This window comes from Cryptomeria japonica, chromosome 7 (assembly GCF_030272615.1).
Source record: "Cryptomeria japonica chromosome 7, Sugi_1.0, whole genome shotgun sequence".
Lineage (NCBI taxonomy): Eukaryota > Viridiplantae > Streptophyta > Pinopsida > Cupressales > Cupressaceae > Cryptomeria > Cryptomeria japonica.
The window spans coordinates 788333682-788352602 of NC_081411.1; positions in this window are offsets into that span (position 1 = coordinate 788333682).

Sequence of the window (18921 nt, forward strand, 5' to 3'; positions counted from 1 at the left end):
GATGAGGAAGCTACTTCTCAGGGGGAGTAGTTGGTATACTAAATTTATTGACATTTTGGATATGAGCTTGGTTTTGTAATAACTTTGGCATTTGATGTTAAAGGGGGAGAGATTGGTATGGAAAAACATGGAACACAAGGAAACACATGTTACTCTCAAGGGGAGAGATTGTTACTTTGAGATTGAGTTTACTTATACCTTGGTAATTGTTGGTTTTTGGTATTTGGCATTTCTGTTTTGGCACTTTGATGGTTTTTCCATCTTGTGTTGCCATCAATGACAAATGGGGAGATTTTTGGTATTTTGGTATGGTTTTGTCATTGATGTCAACACCTACTAAAACTCTGGCATTTTGGAGAATCAACAGCATTCACCGGCAAGCAAATGACTTATGAATAGTCATCGGTATCTGGTACACCAGCAGGATATAATGATCACCAACACTTGGAATGATATGGAAATCACATGATTATGTTGAAGACATCATTTGGACACTTTGTATTGAAGGTTTGTTAAATTGGCATATTTGTATTTACATATTTGTTGTTACCGACAAATAGGTCCAGGTTGCATTGACAAGTTTATCTTTTCTAGATCAGCATGGCACGCTATGGAGATGACTTATTATTGTTGTAAATGCATTAAGCCGACATGTTGAATCAGTTATTGCTTTCCAGATCAGCATGGCATGCTATGGAGATGACTTATTATTGTTGTAAATGCATTAAGCCAACATGTTGAATTGGTTATTGCATTGGGCATTAATTTATTTGTAAATTGATTTTATTGTATTATCCTTTAGAGTTGACCTACTAAAATTGGTCTTAGGGTATGGTATGAATGTAAGATCTTATTTGTAAGATCAAGTGTGGAATGCAAAAAATAATTATGTGAAGGCATATACGAGAATAAGAAGAGCTATACACACAGACATGATTTGAAGGTTAAATGAGGGTTTTTGTGAAAGCATATCAGAATTACATCGGTACTGAATCCAACATATGAAGATGCTATTTTGAGTAGTACATTCTTATTGGATTTAACAATCCAATTGTAGTCAGTGTGACTCCATTTTGTGTTTGAGCAGTGAGCTCTAGGCGCTTGGCCTTTCTGCATGTGCAGACCCCATTTGTATACACTTACTATCTGTAGTAGTATCATCTGATTGTGGGTAAGGTTTCCCACCATGGTTTTTCCCCTTACAGGGTTTCCATGTACAAACATTGGTGTTATGTGTTGTGGATAACTTTGTCTTTTTGTTCCATGCATTAATCTTTACCGATATTGCAATTAACTGATAAAACTATCTAGCGGCATAAAAGACTGGTTCACCAGTATTAAGCATTAAGTTGGTTAAGTTGTTTTTGGTTTGAATTTATTTGACAACTGATTTACCCCCCCCCCCCCCTCTTAGTTGTCTCCGAGACCTAACAAATACACGTGCTATTAGTATTTCCAAGAATATAGTACTGCATTCTAAAACAAAGCATATATCGATTAAGTATCATTTCTTGAGGGAGAAAGTTAGTGATGAAGAAGTAAAATTGGAGTATGTATCTACAAAAGATCAGATTGTTGATATTTTCACTAATCCTTTTCCTATAGATACATTTGTTTGTTTGTGAGACAAGTTAGGGGCCTTTGCCCCTCCTGATGATAACTAGGTACATTAAGATGCATCAATCCAATGGACTTCACGACCTTATTTCTTTATCCAGGTTGGTGAGTTGGTGTTTCTACTTAGCTAGAGTAGTCAGTGAATTGTTGAGATCTTTGAATTTATCCTAGGGAGATATTATGCAAGTTCATATATTTGGCATTGTTGTCAAAGTGGGAGATATGCATTTGAAAAATTGCCTTATCTTTGGAGCTTTGTGTGCATGTTATTAGGTAGAGTTTGTTGGAATTTGCTAATGTTGATTTATTCCTTTGCATTGATTTTTTTTCACATTCATATGTTGCCATCAATGCCAAAGGGGGAGATTGTTGGATATTGCTACTGCTAGGATATGTTGTTGTCATTGATGTCAATATATTCCAGTGTTTTGTGTTGCAGAGAGCTGTTTGGTATTCCAATGATTGTTGAGAATTGATTTGTATTTTTGGTTTACTATGAAGTATCTCTAGTATCTCTACTTTATTCCTTATTGGTTTTAGTGATCCAAAAGTTTACTTGATCATATCATTTGATCTGGTTTGAGGTTTGGCATTTGTATTTAGTGGCTGGTAGAGTTTGGTATTTGATCCATTGTGCCTTCGTAAGATCGTATTTTTGGTTGTGGATTTGGAAAAGTGTTTTGGATGTTCATGTGTATCTTCATTTCAGATGGTTCATGATTTAGTGCTCTGGAAGCTATCTTTCTTATCCAAGTTGCTACTGTTATGTGTTCTTGAGTGTTAGCATGTTGATCGATGAAGATTTGAATAAGTGGTGTTGGTGTAGCTATTGTAGATGGTTCTAACACACTTGTTGGTATTTCCTAATAATGTCCTATTTGTCTTGGTGGTCTGCATTGATTATTGTGTGAGTTCTTGATGATTTTTTTGGTTTGGTGGCATTCTTCATGTTATGTTGTATTTTGGTGGTGTAACATGTTGCAGTTGGTCTTGGTGAGATTTCTGGTGGTGATGAGTGTTTGGAGATTTGGTTTAGGTCCATTTTGTGCTATCTATGTCATTGTATTGGTCTAGTGGTTGATTTATGTATCAAGTGATGTAAATTTGCAATTAGGTGTTAAGGGTCTGACCGACTTGTAGTCAAGGTTGATGATTTGTATAAATGGGTGTATTAGTATTCAAGTAATTTGGGTGTGGGTGTTGTGTCTACATTATTAGAGAGTGGTGTATAAACGAATTCATCCTTTGGTGTGGTGTATTGAGCAGAGATTGGTGAAGGGCAAATAAATGAGCTTAACCAGAACTGTCATCAGGCATTAGCATATGCTATCTTTGTAGTTCATGTATTCTAGATTGTAGTTCGATCATTATTGTAAGGTAGTGAACCTTCCCTAAGGGTTGGAGCCTTCTAGGTCATTGTAATTTGAGCAGTGAGCTCTAGGTAGTGTGTCTGAATGCATGTGCATTTCCCATTGCAATATTTACACATACTATTGTAGAGTATCATATTATTGTGGGTAGGTTCCCACCATGGTTTTTCTCTTAATCAGGTTTTCCACATCAAAAATATTGGTGTTATGTGTGTTGCTATTATTGTTTTTATCTTTCTTTTTGTTGCAATTGATCAGATCTGATATTGTGCTTAATTGGTTTAATCCAGTGAAAAATGATTCACCCCCCCTCTTAGTTTTCCTTCCTTGTTGTTGCCAACACAAACATGTGAGACAAAATCATTCTTGAACACGTAAAAATAAATCCAATGAAGTTATCTTCACAAACTAAATTAGATTATAATCAACAATACCATCAAAATAATAGTTTGTACAATCAACACAAAAAATAAATAAATTTGAACTTTGCTTTGTATTCAAATTCAATAGGTCTAGCAGGAAACCACACTAAAAGTATATGATTATTTCACTAGAATTTTTGCATCAAGAGTCCAACCGTTTCCATCACAAAATGAAGATTTGAATAGAGTTTTTGATGCTCAATAAGCATACCCAAAACTAGGATTTGTGGACATGATTGAGGGTCAAATATCAATTAAAACTCTAGAAAACTACTTTAAAACTCATTCAAATTGAAGTTAGTTGCATCTAAACCCTGTGCAAGAGGTGGAAGATCAATTTGGGGCACCAAATTGACAAAAAAGTGTGTCCTCTTTTGACATGATTAACTAGAAGTTCACTAATGTTTCCATCTAACGTGATTTATAGTTGTGAATCATGTGTTTGAATTCCTAATCTTGGCATGACTAACTAAGAATTAACTGCCACTCTTTTGACATGATCTACCATGACAAAATTTGACCTTCTCATCCCCTTTTCTATCATGGGAATTGAGAGTTAACTAATACTTACACAAAACACATTTTTAGACATGAACTTGTAGTTATTATTAACTATTTATTATATATTTGGGTATTGATCTTCCAAGGAATATTTAATGAATATGAGAAGAAATGTGAAGCATGTTGTTCTTATAAGTGAGCGTTTGTTTCAAAAAATGATTGGTTAAATGCATCGACAACATCGTTCAATTCTACCATATTAGGCATCTTTGTATATTTCAATTTCACTAGCAATTTATCACCAAAAATTCTTAACTTCCTTTTATTTTCCTCCAATTGAGGGATCTCTCCTTTCATAATCTCAATTTATCTTTTCATGACCATAATCTAATCAATTTTTTCAGCAATGTAGTACTTATGAAGCTTACCTTTAAATTCCCGCACTATATCCTCAACATTATTTATAGCAAGTCATTCATCTAAGAGAGTGCATGAAAGATATTCTATGAATTCTTCTACTCTTTGTAGCACTGTGTTCATAGCATTCATTTGATTGATGATGCTCTCCTTGGATTTTGTATATTCCCTTACAACCATCTTGATGGACCTTATCCATTCTATTAGCTTTTTCTTGGTAGAGTCATCAAGAAATTCTTTGTGTGATATTTGGCTTAATAACCTACCCAAGATGCAAATGAATGAAAGAAACAAAATAGAGAAATTAAAAATAAGAAGGAATAAATTATATTCTACTCAATAGAATACAAGCTAGCAATGATACTGAGAAGTAATAATACAAAGGAAACCACTTGGTTATATGGGCCAAGGGAGGAGATAAGAAATCATAAGATTATGAAAAGTTTCTTAATCTTATGATATGAGACATAAAATAGATAAGTATCATAAGATTGTGACAAATGTCTTGATGTTATGAAATGATACAAAAAGTGGTAAATGCCTTATATGGACTCTAAGTTAACTTAAGCAATAAGATGTGAAAAGGACCTAAGTGGATAACTATATGAACTAGTTAGATAAAGTGCCCTATTCACACTAACCTTTTTTGTCTAGTAGAGCATCTTCATTAGTTGAGCTAATGATTCAAAGAATAGGGTGATAATCACCCTATATGAGAGTAGTGTCTTCAATACTTATTCATTCTTCACCTTCTCCTATTATCATTCTATGAAATACTATCAACTGATTCTTTATAGCATGATATAATATTCATGGCTTTATTTATTGTTTCGTCACCTTGACACTCAATTTCTTGGCACCATTCTAATGAAGCTAGAATAAATAAATCATTATTTTAAAATTTTGTACCTCAAGATTGTTGATGTCTAAAATTTCATTTAGAACAATAGCCTTATGGGAAGTTCATGGAGTGGGGAACTTATTGCGCATCACTAAACAACCTCTAGGATTTTAGAAGCCGACTCTTTATTTGCAATGGAAAATGGGGAGGAAAAATGCTAAAAATTAAACTAACTAAGGTGATGCACCAGAGATTTAAGATTTTAAACATTCAAAGCACAAAAAACCATACATCATGTGCACAATTTAAAGGCTTGAAAATTCAATAATTAACAACTAAAATTTCAAAATTCATTGCAAGCATAATACAAATTAAACATAACAACAAGTTAAAGGAGTCTGCGACATGATTTGACTGAAAAGAGTTATTCTTAATATCTTAAAAGCTTATACAGATTGCAAATTTTCAACTCTTACTCCAATTACATAAAAGCATAATCCAACCAGAAACATAAATAAATAAGCATAAAGGCCAAAAGTTGGCACAGTCTGATTATATATTTTTGTATAAACTGAAATAATACTAAAGTTTCAGTAAGATAAAAATTCTCTATCTATGTGATCCCCATAAAATTATCTAATATTGCCCTTTTATAACCCCCTTCTAGCACCAACATGGATCCCCAAGGTAACTGCAAAGATTCTTGTTCTTGGCCGCGTGGCTGCTAGTCACATTTTCGACCGGTTACCCCAACTCCCTTTATATCATTTTTGGTTTAACAGCCTCAATAAATTGGCTCCCTAAATCATTTTGTGCAACTCCCAAAAATGGACATCTATCATTATAATGCACCCCCACATCTCCTTCAAGCTTTGAAGACCTTTAGAATTCTGCCCTCCCTACATGTGGTTGCTCGCTTGGACATGGGGACAAGTGGTAGCTAGGTGGGATTTATTCTTACTTTTTGTCCCTTTTTCTAGAAAAGGTCCATGATTGTGATATGGCTAGCGGGTGGGGTATTTTGGTGTGTTCGCTCTCCTTCCTCAAGAAAACCCCACTAGTAAGATGCATGACAAGCCTTGCATGAAGGGGTGAATTTACTTGAAATCCCAGATAAGGATGCGGGAAACAAGATGTGTGGAAGCACAACCAAATTTTGTGGAGGAAAAGAAAATGATTTATTCTCAAAAACCCACTTGATTGACAAGTGGCAAAATGAGAAGTTAGGGCATCAAGCCACAAAAAAGAAAAAGGGATCAAAGGGGATAGCTTAGGATTTTAATCCACACCTTTTGGTGACTCGACTAATAAATTTGCCTATGGATTTGGAACCCCAAGACTCTGATTTGCAGACTAAACCAAGAGTAAAAACAAAACTTCAAAGTTGTGAGAGCACGACCTGCATTGGAGACCACTCCTCATCAAAAGGTTGTGTCTAGGCTTGCAGGTACTCATATGCCTGGTCTAACTAAATCATTTCCTTGAAAGATAAATTTTTCACAATCCTAAATTCTTTCTCTAAGTAGAAATTGTACTTTACTAGGGGGTGTATGACATTCTCAATATCAGAGGCATCAGGAAAATCACCAAGTGACTGAAAGTAAGACTGACCTGACTAGCACTTTTCAAAGAGATGCATCAATTGTTCCTCTGCCACCACTAATCTATCTTCAAGAAAAGGAGAGAAGAGACTGATGTGCACAAAATATTCAAAGTGAATCCTATTATGAGTGATGGTGTTAATTAATATATTAAAAAATTCCCTTGCATGCAAGGCTGCCCTATTGCAATTAATATACTCATTAGCTTTTTGGGAAGCTAACCCGCGGTCTGCTAATATTGAGGCAACTAGAGTATGATCTGCCACTATATATAGCTTTTCAATTAGTAATTCAGACTCATGTACCTTTGGCATAATATCTTGTAAGGTCTGATCAACTATGTTCTCCACTTTTGTACTTAGCCTTTATGCATCTGCAACAAACCTCAAGGTTGGCTAGAGAGATTTGATGGCTATTTTGATCTTCTCCCAATATGAAATGTAAATCTATCACAAAACAAGAGTGAAGTCAATTTTGGAGGTGGGTGTTTCACTTGATGCTTGGATTAATCTAAGTTGCATGTCTTTTGATGCCATCTCTATTATTAATCCCTCAATTTTCCTCTCTGATTTTTCCATTTGTTACTGAAGAGAAGTGAGATTTGAGGCCTTTTCTTGGAGAACCTTCTCTGTTGCCACTTTTGCCTCATGCTCTTTCTCACAATAAGTTCAATCTTCATGGAGCTCCCTATCAAATTGTGTCTGCTTTTCCTGTACATCTTGTTGCATCTATACTTGCAAATCTACAAAGGTAGCATATTATTGATTCACCTAAGAGAGCTAATTGAGCTTATCATGTAACTAACTATCTACCACTTGTTTAGCATATTTTTCTTCCACTAGTTGGATCTGGAGCTTCTTCATCTCATGTTGGACCAGGTCTCTTTCCATAGTCATATTTTGTAATTCTGTTTGGATGCAAGCCACATCCATAACACTTGATTTTATTTGTGTGATTTATTGATCCTTTTCTTGTAGCCTTTTAGATAGGTCCTCTTTCTCTTGTTGATTGCTTTGTACTTGAGTTTTTAACTTATTCAGTTCCTCTTGGAACTTGGCCCTTTCTTCTTAGCTCTGTTGAGAAAGGGTGGAGGTCTTTTCTTGAAATTCCTTCAATAAATAGGCAATCTCCACATCTTTTACCTTTCCTTTCAATCTTAAGAGATCTCCAATATTGTTCACATTCTACAACTCAACTTCTCTCTTTTCCTAGCAAAGATCGATCTTCAAAAATTCTGTGGATACTACTTTCTGCGTCTCCTCCATAAGCTCAACTTTATCCTAAGGCCATGCGTAACTCAAGTTGATACCCACCATGTGGATTGTATAGTCTTCAAGCTGCATTTGTCCCTCTAGTTTAATTATATTTGGTATTCTAGATGCAAACATGATGGATTAATGCACCTCATTAAAAATAGTTTTTATGCGTGGAACAACAAGCTTGGCAACATCTTTTTCTCCTCTTTTTTGTGTGCATTTAGCCTGTGCCATTTTTGTTGCACCAACTTGGTCTCTAAATTCAGAAGGAGACTATATACACTATCCTATAATGGGATGTCTAGGAGGTAGGGAAAAAGGAATTGGGACTATAGAAGACCCAGACTGTGCTTGTTTAGGAAAATTTAGCATTAATGGGGAAAACAGTGGAATACTTTGCAACTACCCTATAATTGTAGGAGGTGGTGTAATACTCACACAGAACACAAGGGGTAATGAGATTGACTTTGTTTTTACAATCAAAGGTGCAAGGGTCAAGGTTTCTAAAATATTAATTATTGCAATGGTGGGGGAGACAGAGGCAATGGCAAAGGACAAAATCATCTAGGGAGGAGTAAAGAATGTGTTGGCCCCGAGAATAGACATTGAAGCATGGGTAGACCTCACTACAAGGATAGAGGGTAGAATGGGAGCACTTATATTATTTGATGAAATAAGGGATGGAGAAACAACAGATTGCCAGTTCATTGCAGGGCAATTACACAAGCTAGGAGATGATAACATTCTGTGCATATGTGTGTTGGTACATGAAAATGAAACAAATTGACATGGTTTTAATGAAGTTTTTTGGAGGACACTATGCAGGTCAAAAGGCTATGTAGAAGGTGTTGCGTGTAGGGCTAGATTAACCAAAGACTAGGAAGTCAGGAAAGGGGGAGAGAAATATACTTGGCCCGCTGGGGCAGATGAAGATGAAGTCGAAATAGCTACTTATTCTATGGCCTTTTCCTTAATGCACTAGTCCTCTATTTCTTCTTAGGTTGTGGATTGTCAACTCCATCTTCCTACTAAGGTTACTAAGTATTTTGGTTCCTCTTTTTGGACTTTTTAGTATGGAGCCGGTGGACTGCTAGAAATTCCTCACTCGCTGAGGGTTTTGTGACAAATGCAATCACGAGTTTCTTTCCCTTTATCTATTGTATCTCGTACACTTCCTCATTATCATTATCTTCCTTAGTGTCATCATGTTCATGGCTCCATATATCATCAAAAGTATCATCTGATAGATGAGCCTAAAAATCTGTATCAAGATCCTGTACTTCCTACTGGAAAGTCCAGAAGTCAAAGACCTTCTCCTCTTTCCAACCCCTCCCTATGCGCTTTTCCCTTAGTGATGCACCAATATTTTTGGAAGGGTCCATTCATGATTTGACCTTGTAAGAAGATAACTAGGGTGGTCTCTCTATAAGGCATGCCATAAGGAGGTTAGGGTCTAGGTGTATGTTGGAGTCATCAACGAGTGGATTTTCTAGTACCTCCCAATAGGGCTAGGAGATATGAGAAACCTTGACTTTGAAATTTGATATGCAGCCATCTAGGTCGTAATTCCATTTGTCTTCTATGTACACCAAGCCTAGATGAGCAATTTTATCCACAAGTAGATTTTTAGCTCTTCATTTTTCCAAAATAATTGTTCCCATAACAAATGAAGGATCATAAATACTAGTTTAATGCCTTCCAAATCCATGCATTTTATCTACCATTGAAAGTTTCCTAAACATTTTTAATCCTAGGATTTTGTCTATTAGGTAGGTTAAGAGTTTGAAGGGCTCCTAAAAAAAACCATACATTTTGATGACTGTAAAGTCCGCTCATAAAAATCAGTCACATGGGGGCTTTCTATTTACCATCCATTCAGCTTGTTTACTAGAAAGCTTGGTATGGTATTTTTCTTGGCTTAAATCTTCTAAAATGGGGATTAAAAACTAGTTGGAAAAAGAATAATAATCACGAGTCATAGAAAGGACATGGGTTCAGGTTGACATAGGCTTTTTATGATTCTGCTCATCAAATACAAATAATTGTATACATTGATTGAAAAAGTCTAGGTTCTGATGTAAAAACATGTGAGCCAAAAAATAAAGATACCTATACTTGACTTCCTTGTGGAAGCCCCTTATCTCTTTGATTATACCCTTTTGAATTATATCCACAAAATCAAAATAGAAAACACTCTTTTGTTTTCTAATTTTAAAAGCCAAAGCCATCTCGAATTCATGCATGTCCTGATCAATATCAAAACCAAAAATAAAGGCCATCATGGAGAAAATATCCTGTAGATCTTGATTGAATCTCTTTAGGGCTATCAAGAACTTGGGTAGTTGAACCTCCACTTTACTCCTTTTTAATTTAATATAGCATAAACTGAGGTGGTCGATCCTGGTAGCCCAGTACTGCATTTTTCCCTTGGGAAATTTCTCAACTCCCATTGAATGGGTGGGAATGCACAACATGTTTCCAATAGTATCCACACTAATAAGAACTTTCATATTTTTACCCTAGATTACTCCTGCGTACCCTTCAAAATTTAGAATGCATGCCTATAATAGCTTTGGATAATAACCTAAACAAATAGGACCATGTATTGTGAGAGACCATAATGTCATAGCCTCTATCCCAAGGAATCAATTTCTTGTTTTTCTACCTTCTCTTGCATTTGTGCATAGGCACCTTCCCATAGGGCTTTTGGGTTTGAACACAAATCAAGCTAATGAGCATTATTAGACTTATCCTTCACAAATATGGGATTAACATGAGTTACCATTGGAGTCACTCTTGTGTTTGGGTAGTTGGGTTTATTCGACATTCTTGCTGAGGCATAGGATATATCTCCAAATACATTGATTGTAGACATAGGAGCAGATGGTCCTATTACTTCTTTTCTAGTTAAAGCTTTCTTTGCAACCATGTTGCTCTCTTTGTCAACTGGAATTATTTGCAATGATTTTGTCTTGATGTTCTCTTCAAATTCAATGTACTTCTTTGAACTCTGGTGTCCAACATGTTTCTTTTTTAAAAGACCACCTTTAGGTTAACCACAAATTTTAAGCATTTTACCCTAGGCATGCCAGTAATTACAACCTTCATATGAAATTAATTCACTACTGATGAGAGTATGCCACCTCACTACAATAAATGATCATTCCACCTTGGAGACCTATTTTTTAGGGACTTGTGCATTCAAGTGGGAAGTATGACACCTTTTTGTATGCTTTTATTAAAAGCCATCCATAGGATAACTTGCATGACAACTCCTTGCTTTGATTTTCTTAAATTTGCTTCTTTTAATGCTTAGTACGACAAGACACCTAACATTCAACTAGACATCTTGCACCTTTCAATATCATTGCCACTAGCTCACTGCTTTCTTGCTACTTCACCTTCACATATTGGGCGCTTATATTGAGTCATATTTTGAAGATTTTAATATGAAGACATCTCGTACCATCACAACCTAGATTCTTAGGTCCGGTCTATAAATTAGTTGTATCTATGACTATTTAGCTTATATGTAGTTAACTTTCGGTTGTGAATACTTTGCTTAATTCATTTTTTTTCTAGGCTTTCATTTGTGAGACAATTCTCATAGATACTTTGATTAGGCTAGTAAGTTCGGAGCCACAATTGACCTTCTTGGGGGAGGTCACTGAAAATCGCCTCTTAAGGATGACTAAAATGAAGTATAGCTTGGCAATTGTGGCTATCAAATGAGTTTTGGTTGATGACTTTGAGACTAGTGAGATAGGTAAAAACTAAATACTGACATAGTCTCCCACTTTGTCACCTCTTTGTTAGACCTATGCAATCATAAAGATCACATTATTTAGCTCACTAGGGAGTTGTTTCCAAATAATTTCTTGGGTGGCCTTGATGAGATAGTACATACAGTTGAAGTGGGCCTTGATATTCCTACTTCTACTAATCTTTGACATTACAATGACCTTGGTGATGTGGTAGCTTGGCTTCCTTTTCTTGGTGGCTTCCGCATGACCACTAAAGAGTAAAATCAACAGAGATTATCTAGCACCAGCCATTTCTACTAAGGTTGATGAATGTTCTGCCCATTTATGGCTTGGAATGGTATACCATCTTTCAGTACTTGGTTGCTCCACATGCTCCCAACATTTCTAGCTGTTGTTCCAATTCCTCCCGCTAATATGGTCACCTCCTCCTCAAGTGAGGATGAAGAAGTTGATTGAATCTCCTATTTTATGAACTATGTTATTTTCCATCTATAGGGCTAAGAGCCACTTTTGAGATATACATTATAAATATTTGTTGGCATGATTTCCATAACTGATGCAGATGGAGAATGATGACTGAATCGATAAAAGACTATTTGTGATGAAGAGATTGAGATTGCATGATGAATGAATTTGATTAGTTATTTGTGTTGTCATTGATGGAAACTAATATTTATTCATTTCTATTGATGTTTACTTATGTTGTATTGTGTCATCTAAATCTTTTTGGTCTACCAGAAAGTGCTTACTGGTAAAGAATTAAGAAACTAGGAATTAGGGCCTTAACTGATAAATTAGAAAATATTTTGATTGTATTTGGTGATTGGTGATGATTGAGGCTTTGTGGTTTTGAATGAGAGTTTTTATCATTATAACATGTATCTGACCAAAACTGCATCATGTAGTGATGGTGTAGGAGAACCCTTTAAAGGGCTCCCACCATTTGCTTTTGATTGTCTTCTTGCTTCTTTATGAAGACATTGTAAATAAAATAAGAGCCATGTGCTCATAGGTCCTAGTTTAGGTCCTAGTTGAGGTCCTAGGGTCATAAGCCAAAGTTGAATTTTTCTTGAAAATAGAGGGTATGTGTGCCTTTGTGGTGTTTAGGGTCCTTCTTACCATGGAGGTGTCCTTAGGATATCCCAATGTGGGCCTAGGAGTCAATAAAAGCAACATTGAGAAAGTTGCTCAAAAGTTGCAAAAGTTGCATGACAACTTTTCAAAGTTGTCAAGCAACTTTTCCACCTAGTGGTCAAAATCTTTAGTTTAGTGTGGAAAACCCTAATATGGGCACATAGACCAAGGAAAGGGTAGTATAAGTAGTTGAAAACCCTAAGAGAAGGGGTTGGATGTTAGTTGTTGTACGGCCCAAGAAAAGTGACTTGACTGTGACTGCAATTTTGTTGCCAGTCGGCACAAATGGAGTAAGACAAGATCATTGATGGATTGATTTTAAAGAAAAATTGTGTTGAGTGTCTTGTATGGTGTATTTACTTTAATTGTGAGCATTTAGACTAGGTTTTGTTTTGCATGTTGTGTGTGTTTGTAAATATTTTGTAAACTTGCTTCTCATTGTCCAATTTTGGCCTGGTTTGTGTCAATAGGTTCATAACTCCATTCCCCATTGTGGAATCACCATGAAACCATGGGGAATGAGAGTGAAGACCCTATACAATACTTAAAAGTAGGAAAGGCCCTTTAAGATGTAGGGAGGCCATCTAAAGACCCACTCCTAGGCAAGACTGGACAGTGCCCGACTAGGAAGGGTTAAGTTGCAGAGGTCTTGGAGAGCAAGGAAGGACAAAGGAGGAGGCACCCTTTTGAGGAGTTGTAGAGGGGTGAGTGGAGTACCATTTGTGTGAAGGAGGAGCTTCCATCAATCTAGACAAGGTGGCAAGAACATCAAACCTACACTGTGACCCTGGTAGGCCAAAAACCCCTCTTTAAAACCCTTAAAAACCTTAAAATCCACCTAGCACAGTGTACGAACACTTGGAGCCCAAAACCAAAAAAATCCTTGAGCCCTTGCCAAATCAATAGCAGGTCTTTTAGGAAGTTTCACAAGCAAGTGCATCGTTTGCAAGAGGAAGCCCTAAAGGACCAGATAGGAGGCCTAATTGGTCACAATCCTTGTAGCCCTATTTTGTAGGTAAAAGACAAAATAGTGAAATCGGTAATGGATAGGAAGTTTGAAACCTCTTGGGGGAACATGAATGGGTGGAAAACCATGTCTTAGAGTTGACCTATCCTTGCTAGGACCTCAAAAGGTGTGGAACAAGCCAAACCCTTATTAGCCTAATTAAGGGTTCTTTGGATCTCATGAGTAGGTGAGACCTTAGGAGCATAAACTCAAGTTGTTGGTGGGTGGAATGGGCAAGGTCAGGGGAGTCCACAAGCAGGGGAAGTCCTAGAGACCCTAGGGTGTGGGTGGTACACTTGGTGATCCAAGGAAAGGATCTAAGAGCATATACTAGGATAGTCTATCCCAAACCCCATCCCATCAGATTGGTATCACAGCCGGTTAAAAATTTGGTGGATAGTGCATGTCTCTATATAATGGTGAATCAGTAGGGGAGAGCAAAGTGGTCACTAATGCAGAGTTGGCTAGGGAGGTAGAAGAGAATAAGGAGAAGAATAGACTCCTTGAAGAAGCTATGAGTGAGATAAGGGACAAGCTGCAAGAAGTGGTGGATCAGAGGACACAAGGACCTTGGGGTGAAGACACCAAGGATAAAGGCAAGAAAACTATAGACATAGATGACATTATACCTAAACCAGATCCCTTGTTCAATGAAGAACCTTTTGTAAAGGCTATTAAGGCTTTGAACACCAAAGCTTTTGAAGGATTGCCACATTTTAGTGGAAGGATGGACATTGACACTATCATGGAATGGATTGAGGGTATGGAGAACCACTTTGAGTGTGAAGGGGTGACAGAGGCTCAAAAGGTTAAGTTTTCCAAATCAAGATTAAGGGGAGCAACTTTGACATGGTGGAAGTACGTGCAAGAAGAGAGAATTAGCATGGGGAAGCTACCTATTGCCAATTGGAAGGCCATGGTGAGTAAGATCAAGGAGAACTACTTACTAGAGGATTATGAAGTCCAACTTCATAAGAAGAGACAAGGATTGAAGCAAAAAGACCTTGATGTGACCTCCTACACCAAATAATTTCAAAAGCTTTGTCTTAGATCCTAAGTCCAAGAAGATGAATCTATCAAGGTGGCTAGGTATCTAAGTGGCCTAAAGTGGAACATTCAAGAGGAGATAAGCCTACAGACTCCTACCACTGGCCAAAAATGTCATCAGCTTGCTGCCAAGGTGGAAGAGAGGAACAAAAGGAAAGGAGACTCTAATACCAAGGGTAGAGGTAGAGGTAGAGATCAAATGAATCACTGAGGTGGTTACAAAAGCAAGGCAAATGAGCAAAGGAACCAAGGAGAAGCCAAGATGACTGAGCATAGTAGTGAAACCAATATCAGAGGGGGCCATTCTAGAGGAAGAGGTGCACAAGGTGGTCCAAGTAGGGGTAGAGGTACCGGTAGGGGTAACTCCTACTTTGCAACAATGAAATGTTACAATTATGGTCAATTGGGACACCCAGCCTATAGGTGCCTTGACAAGCCTACCTCATCAAATAGTGGAAAGAGGGTTTCTTATGCACATGAAGACTCTTCAAGAAGCAAGACACTTGAGGTGGACCATATTGAATTAGAGATTAGAGAAAATCTGATGTTCAATAGGGTCTTGATAAGACAGCCGGTTAAGAATGAACCTAAGCATAGGAGAGCATTGTTTAGGGTGAGATGTAAGATCCTTGGTAAAGCTTGCAAGGTGATATTTGATTCAGGGTCAACTGATAACATAATATCAGAGGAGGCAACCAAGAAGTTGAAACTCACAAGGATACCCCACACTAACCCTTACAAGGTGACATGGTTGAACCAAGAGTAGAGTATGCTTGTTAATGAATAGACTTGGGTAGAGTTCTCTATTAGAGGATACAAGGATAAGATCCTTTGTGATGTGTTACCCTTGGATGCCTGTCACCTATTGCTAGGTAGACCTTGGCAATTTGATAGGAAGGTGATCTATGATGGAGAGGAGAACTCCATTTCCTTCAAGAAGGATAGCAAAACATTTAAGATTTGGTCTTTGATAGAGAATGAAGAGGGAACTACAAGAACACCTAGTGTCTTATTGGCTACTGGTAAAGAGTTCTTACACTTTCTACATGAGGAGGAGATAGTGAGGTGTGCCATCTTTGTGAAGCCCAAGGAGGAGGAAGACAAGTTGTAGGTAGAGGTACCCAAGGAGGTGAAGCAAATGTTGCAAGAGTATAAGGACATAGTGAGTGATGGAGCACCTGCAACACTTCCACCAAGAAGGTCTATAAGCCATCAAATAGACTTTGTTCCTGGTGCATCCCTACCTAACAAAGCTTCATATAAGCTCACACTTGACCAAAACAAGGATGTGGCAAGGCAAGTGTAGGAGTTGTTGGAACAAGGACTGATCAAGAAGAGCATTAGCCCATGTGCAGTCCTAATAGTGCTAGCATCAAAGAAGGGAGGCAAGTGGAGACTTTACATTGATTCAAGGGCAATCAATAGGATCACCATAAGGTATAGGTTTCCTATTCCTAGAATAGAGGATTTGATGGACTATTTAGGAGGTGCTATGTATTTCACTAAATTGGACCTTAAAAGTGGTTATCACCAGATTAGAATTAAGGAGGCAGATGAGTGGAAGACTAATTTCAAGACCACAAAAGGGTTGTATGAATGGCTTGTGATTCCATTTGGACTCACCAATGCCCCAATAACCTTCATGAGGTTGATGAATGAGGGTTGAAAGACTTCACAAGTAGGTTTGTGGTGGTGTACCTAGATGACATTCTCATCTATAGCAGAACCAAAGAGGAGCACCTTGAGCATTTGAGGTTAGTCTTAGAGAGGTTACATGAGGAGATGTTATCAATCAACCTAGAGAAGTGTGACTTTTTGAAGCAAGAGCTAGTCTACTTAGGATTTGTGGTGTCTAAGGGAACCTTGAAGATAGATCCAAGCAAAGTGGAGGCAATCTTGAATTGGCTTACCCCTAGAACAGGGAGTGAAGTTAGGAGTTTCCATGGTTTAGCTCAATTCTATAGGAAGTTTGTGAGGAACTTTAGTGGCATATGTGCACCAGTCCTTGACACCATAGAAGGAGGCCTTAAAACCAAGTTCAAATGGACTGAGTAGCCTGATAAAGCATTCCAAATGTTGAAGCAAGAAGTAGCCACAAAACCTATCCTACTCCTACCTACTTTTGACAAGTTATTCACATTGGAGTGTGATGCAAGGGGAATTGTAGTAGGGGGTGTATTGAGTCAAGAGGGAAGACCTGTGGCATTTTTTAGTGAGAAGCTCAATGAAGCAAAGAAGAAGTACTCAACCTATGACCTAGAGTTGTATGCATTAGTTCAGTCTCTTAAGAAATGGAGGCATTACCTACTCCCAAAGGAATTTGTGGTGTTCACAGACAACTAGGCTTTGATTTACATGAACACTCAAGAGAGTCTTAGCAATAGACATTTGAAATGGATGGAATACCTCCAATCCTTCACCTTCACCATCAAGCATAAAAAGGGGCAACTCAACAAGGTGGCAGATGCTTTAAGCAGGAAGTTGTTGATAGTTCAAGAGTTACAATTGCAGAGCATAGGAATAGAAGGTTTCAAGGACCTCTATGAAGGAGATGAAGACTTATCATCAGCCTACAAGGTTTGCAAGGAGTTTGAGAACCATTTTCATGGTGAGTATGCAGATTACACTCTCCAAAATGGTCTCTTGTTCAAAGGTAATCAGTTATGTGTGCCTAGGGGATCCATGAGAGAAAACCTCATCCAAGAAAAACACAATGGCAGTCTAAGTGGACACTTTGGAGTCAATAAAACCTTGGATTTAGTACATAGGTACTACTATTGGCCCAAGTTGCCAAGAGATGTGAAGAGGTATGTGGAGCAATGTGGTGTGTGTCAAAGAGAAAAAGGACAATCAAGTAATGCTAGTCTCTATCAACCATTGCTGGTCCCAAATAGGCCTTGGGAATGTATAAGCATGGACTTTGTAGTAGGACTCCCCAAGACAAAGATAGGTATGGACAACATCTATGTGGTAGTAGATAGATTTTCCAAGATGAGCCATTTCATTCCATGTAGGACTACACATGATGCTAGCTATATTGCACATCTTTTCTTTAAGGAGATTGTGAGAATTCATGGGCTCCCATTAATCATTGTTTCAGACAGGGACAACAAGTTCATGGGCCATTTTTGGCAAACATTATGGAGGAGACTTGGAACTAATCTCTCATTTAGCTCAGCTTACCATCCACAAATTGATGGTCAAACTAAAGTCATCAATAGGGTGTTAGGCAACTTGTTGCGGTGTCTAACCAAGGAGTATGGGCAGACATGGGATCTAATCATTCCTCAAGAAGAGTATGCCTATAATGATAGTGTGAATAGGACCACTGGAAAGAGTCCTTTTGAGGTTGTCTATGGTAGACATCCAAGGGGAGTGTGTGAACTCACAGAACTTGGTTCCATGGAGATGAAGAGTGGTCAAGCAAAGGACTTCACTCAAACCATCAAGGAAGTCCAAGAACAAATTAAGAAAGCCATCCCTAAATCCACTCAAAAAATGAAGGCCAAAATGGATGAGAAAAGGAGAGAGGTTCAGTTCAAGGTGGTTGACTATGTGATGGTCCATTTGAGCAAAGATAGGATGAAAAGTGGTAAGCCTACCAAACTACAAATGAAAAGGGTAAGACCTTGTAGAATGCTGTCAAAATATGGTGAGAATGCTTACAAGGTTGATCTCACTTTAGACTTAGCCATTTCACCAGTCTTCAATGTTGTTGATCTGATAATGTATAAGGGAGAGATAGCAGGGCTGACTAAGAATCAAGCCAAGGTACTACAAGACTTGGATGTGAATGCCTTACCTCAAGTGAAGCAGCCCATAGCAGAGGAGATCTTGGAGTCAAGGGTGAAGAAGTCTACTAGACACGAGGTCCACATGGAGCACTTGGTCAAGTGGGCAGATCAACCTGTGTCTAAAGCTACTTGGGTTGAAGAAAGCAAGTTC